Source organism: Amia ocellicauda, unplaced genomic scaffold, assembly GCF_036373705.1.
Source record: "Amia ocellicauda isolate fAmiCal2 unplaced genomic scaffold, fAmiCal2.hap1 HAP1_SCAFFOLD_30, whole genome shotgun sequence".
NCBI classification, from domain to species: domain Eukaryota; kingdom Metazoa; phylum Chordata; class Actinopteri; order Amiiformes; family Amiidae; genus Amia; species Amia ocellicauda.
In genome coordinates, this window is record NW_027102865.1 from 126977 (window position 1) to 139625 (window position 12649).

A 12649-nucleotide genomic window follows, 5' to 3' on the forward strand; every position below is an offset into this window, starting at 1 on the left:
CTAGAGTTGAATTTTAATTAGTTTTTCCCTTTTGTATAATTAGTGTAGTGCTACATTTAGTCTTTGTTTTTAAATAAATTTGACAATTTATATCTTTGGAATTGGTGTCTGCGTCCAATTATTACAGAAATTGAGTTCTACAAGACTCCAGGATTCGTGATAAGGTGATACTATGAATTCACTTCTTTAATTGAAATGTATAAGTGTACCTTACGCTACATATATGTATGTATGTGTGTATGTATGTCCAATTGCTTTGACAATACAAATGAATTGAATTGAGAGAGAGAGAGAGAGAGAGAGAGACAGACAGACAGACTGACAAACAGAAAAACAGACAGACACAGACACACACACACACAGAGCCAGCCAGCCAGCCAGCTCAGCGATGACATCACGAGCCTCTCTCAGCTGACTGCTATGACATCACAGAGCACGTACATTCCGTTGCTTGCCGTCTGTCAACCACTCAGTCACTGCCAGCCAGACTGGCTGGCTGGCTGGATGGGGGGGCTGCTTGCTGCTGCTGCGTACCTTAGCAAGCTTATTTGCTTGACCGGCCTTCCTACTCCTCTGCCCACATGCCCACCTATGCCCGATCTGCTGTTCACCTGGATCACAGCTCCGCCCCAACAAGGCAGAGCCCCCCAAGAATGGTACAAACTCACCCACGATCCCCTCCACGGAAAGCTTTAGCAAAAGGCAAAAGCGTTATACGTAATGAAGAGGAACCCGAGTCCAAGACGCATCCGACCAGCCATACATATTTGTGTGTATTAAAGATCACATTTTCTTACATTTAGTTTTTCTGTACTTTATTACATCTTATTGTGATTTATAAAAGTATTGTTTCTTTTCCATATGTATGTATGTATGTGTGTGTGTGTGTGTGTGTGTGTGTCTGTCTCTGTGTGAAAGTTAGTGTGTGTGTCTGTACGTGTGTGTGCCTGTCTCTGTGTGATAGTGTGTGTGTGTGTGTGTGTGTGTGTGTGTATATGTCTCTCTGTGAAAGTGTGTGTGTGGGTGTGACAGTGTGTGTGAGTGTCTGTCTGTCTGTCTGTCATGTAACTCGCACATCTGTGAGGGCACCATTTTTGCAGAAGAGATGTACACATTTTGGAGCAACATATGCTGCCATCCAGACATCATCTTTTCCAGTGACGTCCCTGCATTTTCAAACAGATCACATTTTATTACATTTTGTTTATCTGTACTTTATTACATCTTATTGTGATTTATACTTGTAATGTTTCTTTTCCATATATATGTATGTACAGTGGGGGAAAAAAGTAATTGATCCCCTGCTGATTTTGTACGTTTGCCCACTGACAAAGAAATGATCAGTCTATAATTTTAATGGTAGGTGTATTTTAGCAGTGAGAGACAGAATAACAACAAGAAAATCCAGAAAAATGCATTTCAAAAAAGTTATAAAATTGATTTGCATGTTAATGAGGGAAATAAGTATTTGACCCATTTTCAATGCCCTGGCTTAGGGTTCTCACCCATGATTTGACGGTACATGGCCCCGTCCATCGTCCCTTTGATGCGGTGCAGTTGTCCTGTCCCCTTAGCAGAAAAACAGCCCCAAAGCATAATGTTTCCACCTCCATGTTTGATGGTGGGAATGGTGTTCTTGGGGTCATTCCTCCTCCTCCAAACACGGCGAGTTGAGTTGATGGCAAAGAGCTTGATTTTGGTCTCATCTGAGACCACTTTCACCCAGTTCTCCTCTGAATCATTCAGATGTTCATTGGCAAACTTCAGACGGGTCTGTACATGTGCTTTCTTGAGCAGGGGGACCTTGCGGGCGCTGCAGGATTTCAGTCCTTCACGGCATAGTGTGTTACCAATTGTTTTCTTGGTGACTATGGTCCCAGCTACCTTGAGATCATTAACAAGATCCTCCCATGTAGTTCTGGGCTGATTCCTCACCGTTCTCATGATCATTGAAACTCCACGAGGTGAGATCTTGCATGGAGCCCCAGACTGAGGGAGACTGACAGTTATTTTGTGTTTCTTCCATTTGCGAATAATCGCACCAACTGTTGTCACCTTCTCACCAAGCTGCTTGGTGATGGTCTTGTAGCCCATTCCAGTCTTGTGTAGGTCTACAATCTTGTCCCTGACATCCTTGGACAGCTCTTTGGCCATGGTGGAGAGTTTGGAATCTGATTGATTGATTGCTTCTGTGGACAAGTGTCTTTTATACAGGTAACGAGCTGAGATTAGGAGCACTCCCTTTAAGAGAGTGCTCCTAATCTCAGCTCGTTACCTGTATGAAAGACACCTGGGAGCCAGAAATCTTGCTGATTGATAGGGGATCAAATACTTATTTCCCTCATTAACATGCAAATCAATTTATAACTTTTTTGAAATGCGTTTTTCTGGATTTTCTTGTTGTTATTCTGTCTCTCACTGCTAAAATACACCTACCATTAAAATTATAGACTGATCATTTCTTTGTCAGTGGGCAAACGTACAAAATCAGCAGGGGATCAAATACTTTTTTCCCTCACTGTATGTATGTATGTATGTATGTATGTAAGTGTGTGTGTGTCTGTCTCTGTGTGAAAGTGTGTGTGTGTGTCTGTCTGTGAAAGTGATTGTGTGTGAAAGTGTGTGTGTCTGTCTGTCTGTCTGTGAAAGTGTGTGTGTGTGTGTGTGTGTGCGTGTGTCTGTCTGTGAAAGTGTGTGTTTGTGTGTGTATGGGTGTGACAGTGTGTATGAGTGTCTGTCATGTAACTCGCACATCTGTGAGGGCACCATTTTTGCAGAAAGAGATGTACACATTTTGGAGCAACATATGCTGCCATCCAGACATCATCTTTTCCAGGGACGTACCTGCATTTTTCAGCAGGATAACGCCAAACCACATTCTGCCCAGATTTCAAGCGCATGGTTGCATAGGCAGAGAGTGCGGGTGCTAGCATGGCCTGCCTGCAGTCCTGACCTGTCTCCGAATTGAGAATGTGTGGCGCACTATGAAGTGCAAATTAAGACAACGAAGGCCCTGTGCAGTTGCGCAGCTGAGGAAATGCATAATGGATGAATGGGGGAAAATCCCGCTTGCTAAACTTAACCAAGTGGTGTCTTCAGTGCCCAAGTGCTTAATAAGTGTTATTAAAAGAAAAGGTGATGTTACATAGTGGTAAACAGTCGACTGTCCCAACTTTCTTGGTTTCTTTTCACTGCTAATGAGATGCTGTAGAGTGAGTTAGTTATATTGCTTTCAGGAGCTCTAATCGTATTGATGAATTCATGCAGCATTTGTAATTGAATTTCAAAAAGAAATCCTTGCTGTCTGGCCTGTGTGTATGAGATGTACTCTGTCAATCTTTGGCTAACAACTGAAACATTGGTAGAACAGAAATGGCAACATAAAAAAGAAAAGTACATTTTAAAAGAGCACATTAAATAGGATGAATATACAGTTTTTTACAATCACTTTGTCACTAATTTCAGAACCTTGATGTCATTTTTCAAAACTCTAGACACAAAACTCAAAACGGTCATCACTTGTAACACAGGCTGTCCAATGTTCTAAACATTGCATTGTGCATTCATATCTTTATAGAAACCTAGCACTTGCAGACTTGTTGGTTCAAATAACTCATTTATCATGAAATACCATAGTAACATAGTAACACAGAAGATACCGATAGTTTCACTGTGTAGTTGTTCGTACAATCATTAAATATTGTAGTACAAAATATGTGATACATGTTTCATTATGGTACTACACATAAATACATCACTGTAAAAGGACTAGTAGAGAGAATACTACAGACACAGTGGAATCATTGAACAAAATCTGAAATGTATTGATGCAATACAATCAAATCACACCATAGGTTTCTTTGAATCCATGCAAAAATAATTAGCTACAAAAAAGAACAAAACTACAGTAAAATGTCAACTGCAGTGTTCCTCACCTGGCTTAGTGTAAAAAGCAAAACAAAGGATTGATTACTGTACTTCTAAATTTCCATCAGCCCTGTGTTCAGGTTCAGGTTCTCACAACCATTTTTCACAAGAGGCATCTTGAAACTGAACATACCTGAACATACTCAGTCATCAGCTGCTTCACTCTGTCTGCATTTCTTTCAAAAGGCACACTATACTCTGTGCTACACATTGGTATGCAGTATACAGTCATTTGACAATTGAGAGTAGCCTAATGTTTAGTGCATGCTGAAGACTTGCCGCTTCTCAGTACGGACATTTCTGATGATTGAGGCCACAGTTGATCCTGAGTTGATTCTGAGGTTTGATTGAATCATTGTAGCTGCCTCAGTCATGGTCATGCCATGATTTACAACATGCTCTACAACTATTTCTCGGATTTCACTGGACACTATTTGCTGTTGCTGCCGCTGTCTGGTCCGTGGCCTTGTCCTCTACCACGTTCCCCCAACACCTCTCAAATGAGGCCCATGGCTGCCTCTCTGGTGAGGCCTAAGCCCTCCTCTATGACGAGGCCCACGACCACCTCTCAGAAGGGGTGCATGTCCCCTTCCATTCCTTTGACCACCACGTCTTCCTCCTCCCACTGCTTGACCTCTATTGTGACCTGGATGACCTGCCGGCTCCATGTTATCACTGTGTTGCTCGGGTGGATAGCACTCATTTCACTCGATACTCGTACCACAATGTGAAATCAATCATCAATAACCAGTTGGCAGTATTGGAATAGCAATTACAAGGGCCTGCATACGTACAGTAATGTCAAATCTGATGTGGAAGAACAATCATCTTCAACCAGGTTGGAGCGTTAGTTGCAATGCCTTTAATACACGCAGCGTGGAGAGGAACAGTGACTCAAGAAGATCCCAAAGTCGCTCTGCCTTCATTTTAACAGTCAGAGCTTTTATACACAAAAATCAAAGAGCTGGTTATAATCAGAAAGTCATTACTATGTTATCTTAAAAGTTAGCTAAGCAGAATTTATATCATTATAGGACAGAGTTCATAGATCAACACATGGATTAGGGAGCAGGCACTTCAATCATACTGTTTGACATTGTCTCCAAGATTCTCATCGTAAATAACAAGCAGAAATCAAACTACCTTCTGGCCTGACCTTCTAGCTTGACCTTATCTTTCTTAAGTATACAAGAGAGAAAAACAGGTATTAGAGAAAGAATTTCTAACTTTCCTTCCACACTGAAAACATGGTGTGGAAAAGTGCTACATGATGATGAATGATGATGAAATATTACATCCATAGATAATGTAGTTCAACTGGTTCATGCTCCTCGGTTATTGGTGTCAATGGATCTCATTATCCTGAAACTTTCATGATCGAAACATGGAATACTGTTCGTCAGTTTCCATAAAACTATGAATTAAGAGTAATGCAACAGTCACTTATCATTTTGAGCAGCTGTATCAATTGATAGTTAGATCTTTGTAATGAAATGAATAGACAGTGATCTCAGATGTAATGTGTGAATTGCATTTTGAAATGGTAATACTTTGACGTTAAGTTGTATCATTTTAGTTCAATGAACAAATGATCTGAGGTTGATGTGTATTGTATCCAAGCAATTGAAAAATGTGCATTTTGATCATCGGGTGTGAGTTTAGTGTCTAGAGTTTTGAAAAATGACATCAAGGTTCTGAAATGAGTGCCAAAGTGATTGTAAAAAAGTGTAATATCAGGGGACAGTGGCTATTACTGATCTGGCCTTCCGTGGCCTCTGTATTAATGTAACAGGTCACATTGTATGTGTACACTGATACTTGATAGTATAATATAGTACAAGTAAAAAACATACATAGGTATCATAGAAGTATTTTGCAGAAATGATTAAGGATACTTATCAAAATGGAGAGGAAATGCTAAATCCAGTCTCCCCAGGCTGAGCTTCTATTGCTACACCTGCTAAGTGGCTGCTGGCCCCACTATATGGATAGAGCCACACCAAGTACAAGAGTCTCCCCATTGCTATTTATATCTCCCTATCCAGTCTTCTATACGTGTCAGGTATACAAGTGTGTGTGTGTGTGTGTGTGTCTGTCTGTCTGTCTGTCTGTCTGTGAAAGTGTGTGTGTGTGTGTGTGTGTGTGTGAAAGTGTGTGTGAGTGTCTGTCTGTCTGTCTGTCATGTAACTTGCACATCTGTTAGGGCACCATTAATGCAGAGATGTACACATATTGTTTATTTTCCATATATATGTATGTATGTATGTATGTATGCATGTCCAATTGCTTTGACAATACAAATGCACTGAATTGAGACAGAGAGAGAGAGAGAGAGAGAGAGAGAGAGGTGCTAAGGCACATTTGTAACATAAATTAGGGAACATTTGAAACATGCTTAGGGAACATTCATAAGAACATAAGAATATAAGAAAGTTTACAAACGAGAGGAGGCCATTCGACCCATCATGCTCGTTTGGTGTCCATTAATATCTAAGTGATCCATGGATCCTATCCAGTCTATTTTTAAATGTTCTCAAACTTTCAGCTTCTACCACTTTCCATCTTGAATGCCTTGAAGCCCAATTTCCATTTGTTGTCCCCTGGTGCGTGTGTCCCTGCTGATCTGGAAAAGCTCCTCTGGTTTGAGGAACCTTTCATGATTTTGAAGACTTGGATCAAGTCCCCACGTAATCTCCTCTGTTCCAGGGTGAAAAGGTTCAGTTCCCTCAGTCTCTCCGAGTAGGACTTTCCCTTCAGACCTGGAATAAGTCTGGTTGCTCTCCTCTGAACTGTCTCTAAAGCAGCAATATCCTTCTTGAAGTGTGGTGCCCAGAACTGTACACAGTATTCCAGATGAGGTCTAGCGCATTGTACAGTCTTAACATTACTTAAATTCTACACTTTTGACGATATACCCTAGCATTCTGTATGCCTTTTGTATTGCTTCCCCACATTGTTTGGATGGAGAAAGTGAATCCACATAGATTCCTAGGTCTTTCTCATGCATTACTTCATCTAGATCTGTACCTCCCATAGTGTAATTATAGTGGACATTTTTGTTTTACTGCATGTATTACCTTGCACTTGTCCACATTGAATTTCATTTGCCAGGTGTCAGCCCACAACTGAATTTATCTAAGTTCCTCTGAATAGCATGTGCTGCCAAGATTGTATGTGCTAAGCCACCTATTTTAGTATCATCTGCAAATTTGACAAGGTTGCTAAGTATCCCAGAGTCCAGATCATTAATATAGATTAGAAAAAGCAAAGGCCCTAGTACTGATCCCTGTGGAACTCCACTAACAACCTCACTCCAGTTAGAAGTGACTCCTCTAATCTGTTTCCTATACATCAACCAGTTCATAATCCATCTACTTACATGACCCTGAATGCCTACAGCTTCCAATTTGAGGATCAGTCTTTGGTGTGGAACCTTATCAAAAGCTTTTTGGAAATCTAAGTATATCATATCATATGCTTTCACGTGATCTACAGCTGCAGTTGCATGTTCAAAAAAATGTATTAAGTTAGTAAGACATGATCTGCCTCGTCTAAACCCATGTTGACTATCTCCAAGAATATGGTTTTCATTGAGATGCTCCTCTATTTTCTGTCTAATCATTTTTTCCAACATTTTACAGGTGATGCAGGTGAGACTGATTGGTCTGTAATTTCCTGGCTCAGTTTTGTCCCCTTTCTTGTGGATTGGTATGAAATTTGCTGTCTTCCAGTCAGTGGGAACATCCCCTGTTCTAAGTGTCATTTGAAATAATCGAGTTAACGGCCTATACATAATTTCCCTCATTTCTTTAAGTACTGTTGGAAATATCCCATCTGGCCCAGGTGATTTGTTTGATTTTAATTCTGCTAGTCCCTTTAGTACCTCCTCCTCATTTATCCTGATCTCTCTTAGGGTTTGACTGGATTGATTGTCAACCTGTGGCATGTCATCTGTTTTTTCTTTTGTAAAAACCTCTGTGAAATACTCATTTAGAATATTTGCCACATCTTGTTCGTTTTCCAAGATACCTCCATTTTTGCCCTTTATCTGTTTCACCTCCTCCTTAATTGACCGCTTGCTGTTGTAATTTTGAAAAAAGCTCATTGCATTGGTTGTAGCTCCAAGAGCTATGTTTCTTTCTATTTCCCTCTTTGCTTTCCTGATCCCTTTCTTAAGATCTCTTTGCAGCTCAACATATTCTATGTATTTTGTTTCATCACCATCCCTTTTGTATGTGCTATACAACATTTTCTTCCTCTTTATATTTTTTTGCATGCCTCTGGTTTGTATGTATGTATGTATGTATGTATGTATGTATGTGTGGAAGGAAAGTTAGAAATTCTTTTCTCACAACTGTTTTTCTCTCTTGTATACTTAAGAAAGATAAGGTCAAGCTAGAAGGTCAGGAGGCCATAAGGTAGTTTGATTTCTCTTTGTTATTTACAATGAGAACCTTGGAGACAATGTCAAACAGAATGACCTACGTGCCTGTTCACTAATACCATGTATAGACCTATGAACTCTGTTCGATAATGATATATGTTCTGCTTAGTTAGCCTTTAAGATAACATAGTAATGACTTTCTAGCATGTATGTATGCATGTATATATATATATATATATATATATATATATATGTATGAATGTATGTATGTCCAATTGCTTTTGACAATACAAATGAATTGAGAGGGAGAGAGAGAGAGAGAGAGACAGACAGACAGACTGACAAACAGAAAAACAGACACACACACAAACACACACACACACAGAGCCAGCCAGCCCGCCAGCCAGCCAGCCAGCCAGCCAGCTCAGCGATGACATCACGAGCCTCTCTCAGCTGACTGCTATGACATCACAGAGCACGTACATTCCGTTGCTTGCCGTCTGTCAACCACTCAGTCACTGCCAGCCAGACTGGCTGGCTGGCTGGATGTGGGGGCTGCTTGCTGCTGCTGCGTACCTTAGCAAGCTTATTTGCTTGACCGGCCTTCCTACTCCTCTGCCCACATGCCCACCTATGCCTCTACTCCAAGATACTTATACAATAGAAAAACTATGGTAATAATAATATAGCCCAAGACAAAAAATATTAATCTTTCTAGACTGTATTAAAGTTCAGCACTTCGGAAAAATAGAATTATTTTGTATTTCAATAAAACAAAAATTATTACTGGTATCCACACACCCAACCAATGTAAATGTCACGGACGGTGTTAATTAGCTCCTTAATCACCATTACTTATTATATTTATATTTCACTTCACTTTATGCAATATGGCTTGTGTATTTTGTTTGGTTCTATATTGCCATTATTTTGTGTGTTGATTATCTTTCACTTTATTGTTTAATTTGTTATTCACTTAGTATTATTTTGATTGTTTGCACGCGTGCCTTATTATTTTTGTTTCTTCTTTCTTTCACAACTCACCTGGGTCCACCTGCACTCTTCACACGCGTCCCCACTTAATCACCCTGCCCTGGGAGAGGAGAGGATTATCTGCTGTAGTCCACTTTCCAATGTGGGAGGTCTCTGCGGCTCATATCTCATTCAATTATTTATTCATTTATCCTACATCAAGTTTATTTATTTTCCCACGTTTCATTCAATCACCATCAGAAGCTCTCTGTGCTAAAAGTGGCAGCACATTTGTCTCACACACATCAAACTCACCTTTTCCTGCTTCCCAAGCCTTATCAACTTACTCAGACCCTCGTCAACTTACTCAAACCCTCTTCAACTTTGGTTAACATTGCTCTGCATTCTAACAGCTATTCTTTCTCCTATTCTTAATTTCTTACAAGAAATGTATTCAGGTTTTTTTATCAATATGTTTTATTTATATTTATACAGATGTCACTCCATTATTCGTTTATTGAAGTCATATATGTACCTAACAAAATATTAGCCAATAGGCCATTGATCTCAATAATGATTCCCATAATCCTAGGACACCTTCTCTTTTACTCTTCCTTTCCATTCTTACTTTTCTCCTGTAAAGCATTTTATATTACTTGAGCTTACTTATTCTATAGTTGTAATCTTATACTTCTGCGGTATCTTACCCTTTTCCTACATCACTCATCTTAAAACCATGGTCTACTTTCATTTCAGGTATTATATGCTAGGCACCAATAACCAAACATTTTCTGAAAGACTGTAACATGTCACCAGACTGTTTACATTCTCCTGCTTTCACAGGCTGTCAGGGCTGCACCAGGCTCTCTTCTAGCCTTTCGTTTCCTTGAATTTGACTTTTGACAGAGCTTGTCCATAACATGATGTTTAACAAACAAATTCTGGTTCTTCTTGTGGAGACACCATGACTATTTATGTATTACTATTATTATCCATCTGTTTATTCAATGTATATTTTGGATTACTTTTCTTATAATAGTCTTTCTTTCTGATTTCTGATGCTTGAGGCACTCTGTATAGAGCCAAAGATCCTCATGAATATGATAAATCTGTTGTTACATTTTTAAATATAATTCTAAAATGATTGCCAAAACATAGACATTTACCTTATATCACCTTCAAACTATACATATTCATAAACACACAAAGCACATACACATTGATATCTAAAGATAATTCAGATATCCGATCTGTGGCATGTTTTATTGACCCTGCAGTGTCTCAAACAGCCCTTATAACTTATTATTTAAGCTTATGATTATTTAGAATAAAATGTCAAATAATCCCACTCGATTATTTCATTATTTCACTATCTCAGTTTTCTTGATCCATTGTGAAAAAGTTCTGTTATTTCCTCCTCATCTGTAGAGGCTACATTAGCCCACTCCCCGGTCTGATATTCTCGTAGTAACTGTATCCAAATGTTGGGCGGACATTTAGCCTTCACGATGATGTGTACATCGTGCGGGTGAAGGAGGTGAATAACCATCTTTTCATCTAGAATATCCCAAAAAGTTGTGTTACCCTGGTTTGGTTTTAATTTTTGGAGGGACACCCATATCATTTCTTTTTCTCCTGGGGAGAAGGGGACATGGGTTTAGTCGTATAGACTATTGATTGACCTTCCTCTTTACTCTGTCTAGTTTTGACTTGCATGGGTGCAGCTGGGACCGTTTTCAGAGCGGTCAGATCTGGATACAATGTATTATTATAACCAAAATCAGTGATTGATTTATATTCCGGATTATATGGGGGAGGAGCGCTAGCAAAACCTCCTTTTTCATATTCCCATGCTTTGCGATCTAAATCATCCCAATCGGGCCTGTCGTCCTCGGAGTGATCTGTGTCGCGACGCGCTGCTAACACGGCAGCACATCGCGCACCTACACCTTCACCTTTTCTGACCACTTTTCTTGCCCTTCTAATTTGCCTTGTAGTTCTATTAATTCTATCGTATTTTTCACAACTTCTTCTCTCAATTCACATTACTGTTTATGATGATCTTCCATTTCTGTTATTTTCTTTTCTTGATTCTCACCAACCTGACACAATATCACAATTCCTTTCTCTGTCTTATCTGGTTGTTGTTGCTTCCACCAGTCCCGGTGCTCCTTCGGAGACCAGTCTTTCTCCCAACTTCCTTCCAACATTTTCTTCTCTACATTCTGTTTTTTTATTTCTCAAAAAACCAATAATGCTGGTGTCACTCACTGTGACGATTTATCTGAAATATTACATTATTATATATTATTTTATGTATATATATTATAATAAAAACAAACACTCCAGTAAGGTACGGACACCCGTACATGACACTGGCTAAGGTAAGGGAACCCATAAACAACCATAAGCACCCCCGGACCTAGGACAGACTGTAACTTGCTAACTTGCTAACTTGCTAACTGTTTTGTTTGCTTCACATCGTTTGCTGCTAGTTGCATGCCAAACGAGTTCGTTCTGTCCAAAATATAAGCTTTTTTCTTCTAATAAACTCAATAAAAATACAGTGCACTAGCAACTATTTCCCTTTCAAAAGTTGTAGTCCCGTTTCAGTTAAAACAAAATGTGTTCTTCAAACAAAGAAAATACTTGTGTTTCTTTTCCCTCTTTACCTGCTCTTATCACAAAGCTTCTCAACACAATCTCAGGTGCAGGTGCACTCTGCGCTATCCTTTGCCCGAGCTTTGTCCAGGAAAACTCACTGTAGCCATCTTAGTTCAACACGGGCTCTCCTTACCTGCGAGTCACACGGGTCCAGTTCACTTTGCAAGTGAACAGTCTCTTCTCAGAAACAATAAGGAAACTTGGAAAGAAACACAATCCCAGGTCGGTGTTAAAAAAAAGTTCTTTGTTTTCATATTAAAAGAAAACATTTGTATTTTCTCTGCACACTTCACAGCTCCAATTAGCACACTCAACTAATCCCTGCCCCCCTCAGAACCGTCACTAATGAAAGGTACTCACAGTCATTTTAAATATGACATCCTGTAGTGTTTCATTTCAAAATATGATCTTATTATCACTTGAACCAAATAAATCCTTTGACCCACTAATACCAAATTACAGTTATGGGGGCCACAGATGTGATTTGAAAATACGATCTTCCATGTCTTTCTGTTGTGTTTTGACCTGGGGATCTGTAATTGTCCAAGTGGCTACTGCACATGTACTTATTTAATATTAAATGTGTTATTTAATTAGGCTTGGTTCTGGTGAGCATGTACAAGACGTCAGCTTTTTAAATAACTGTGTGTATTGGATCATACACATTTTAGAAATACTCTCTCAAACTTCCCGCATTGGTAC

General features: G+C 39.5%; 1 non-coding gene across 1 annotated transcript; it reads right to left on the reverse strand.

Annotated features, from left to right (window-relative positions):
* Positions 1-625: 625 nt before the first annotated feature.
* On the reverse strand, positions 626-740 carry LOC136729253 (U5 spliceosomal RNA). Its single transcript, XR_010808867.1, has one exon. It is a non-coding gene; the product is annotated as a U5 spliceosomal RNA (small nuclear RNA).
* Between the last annotated feature and the right edge of the window lie 11909 nt (positions 741-12649).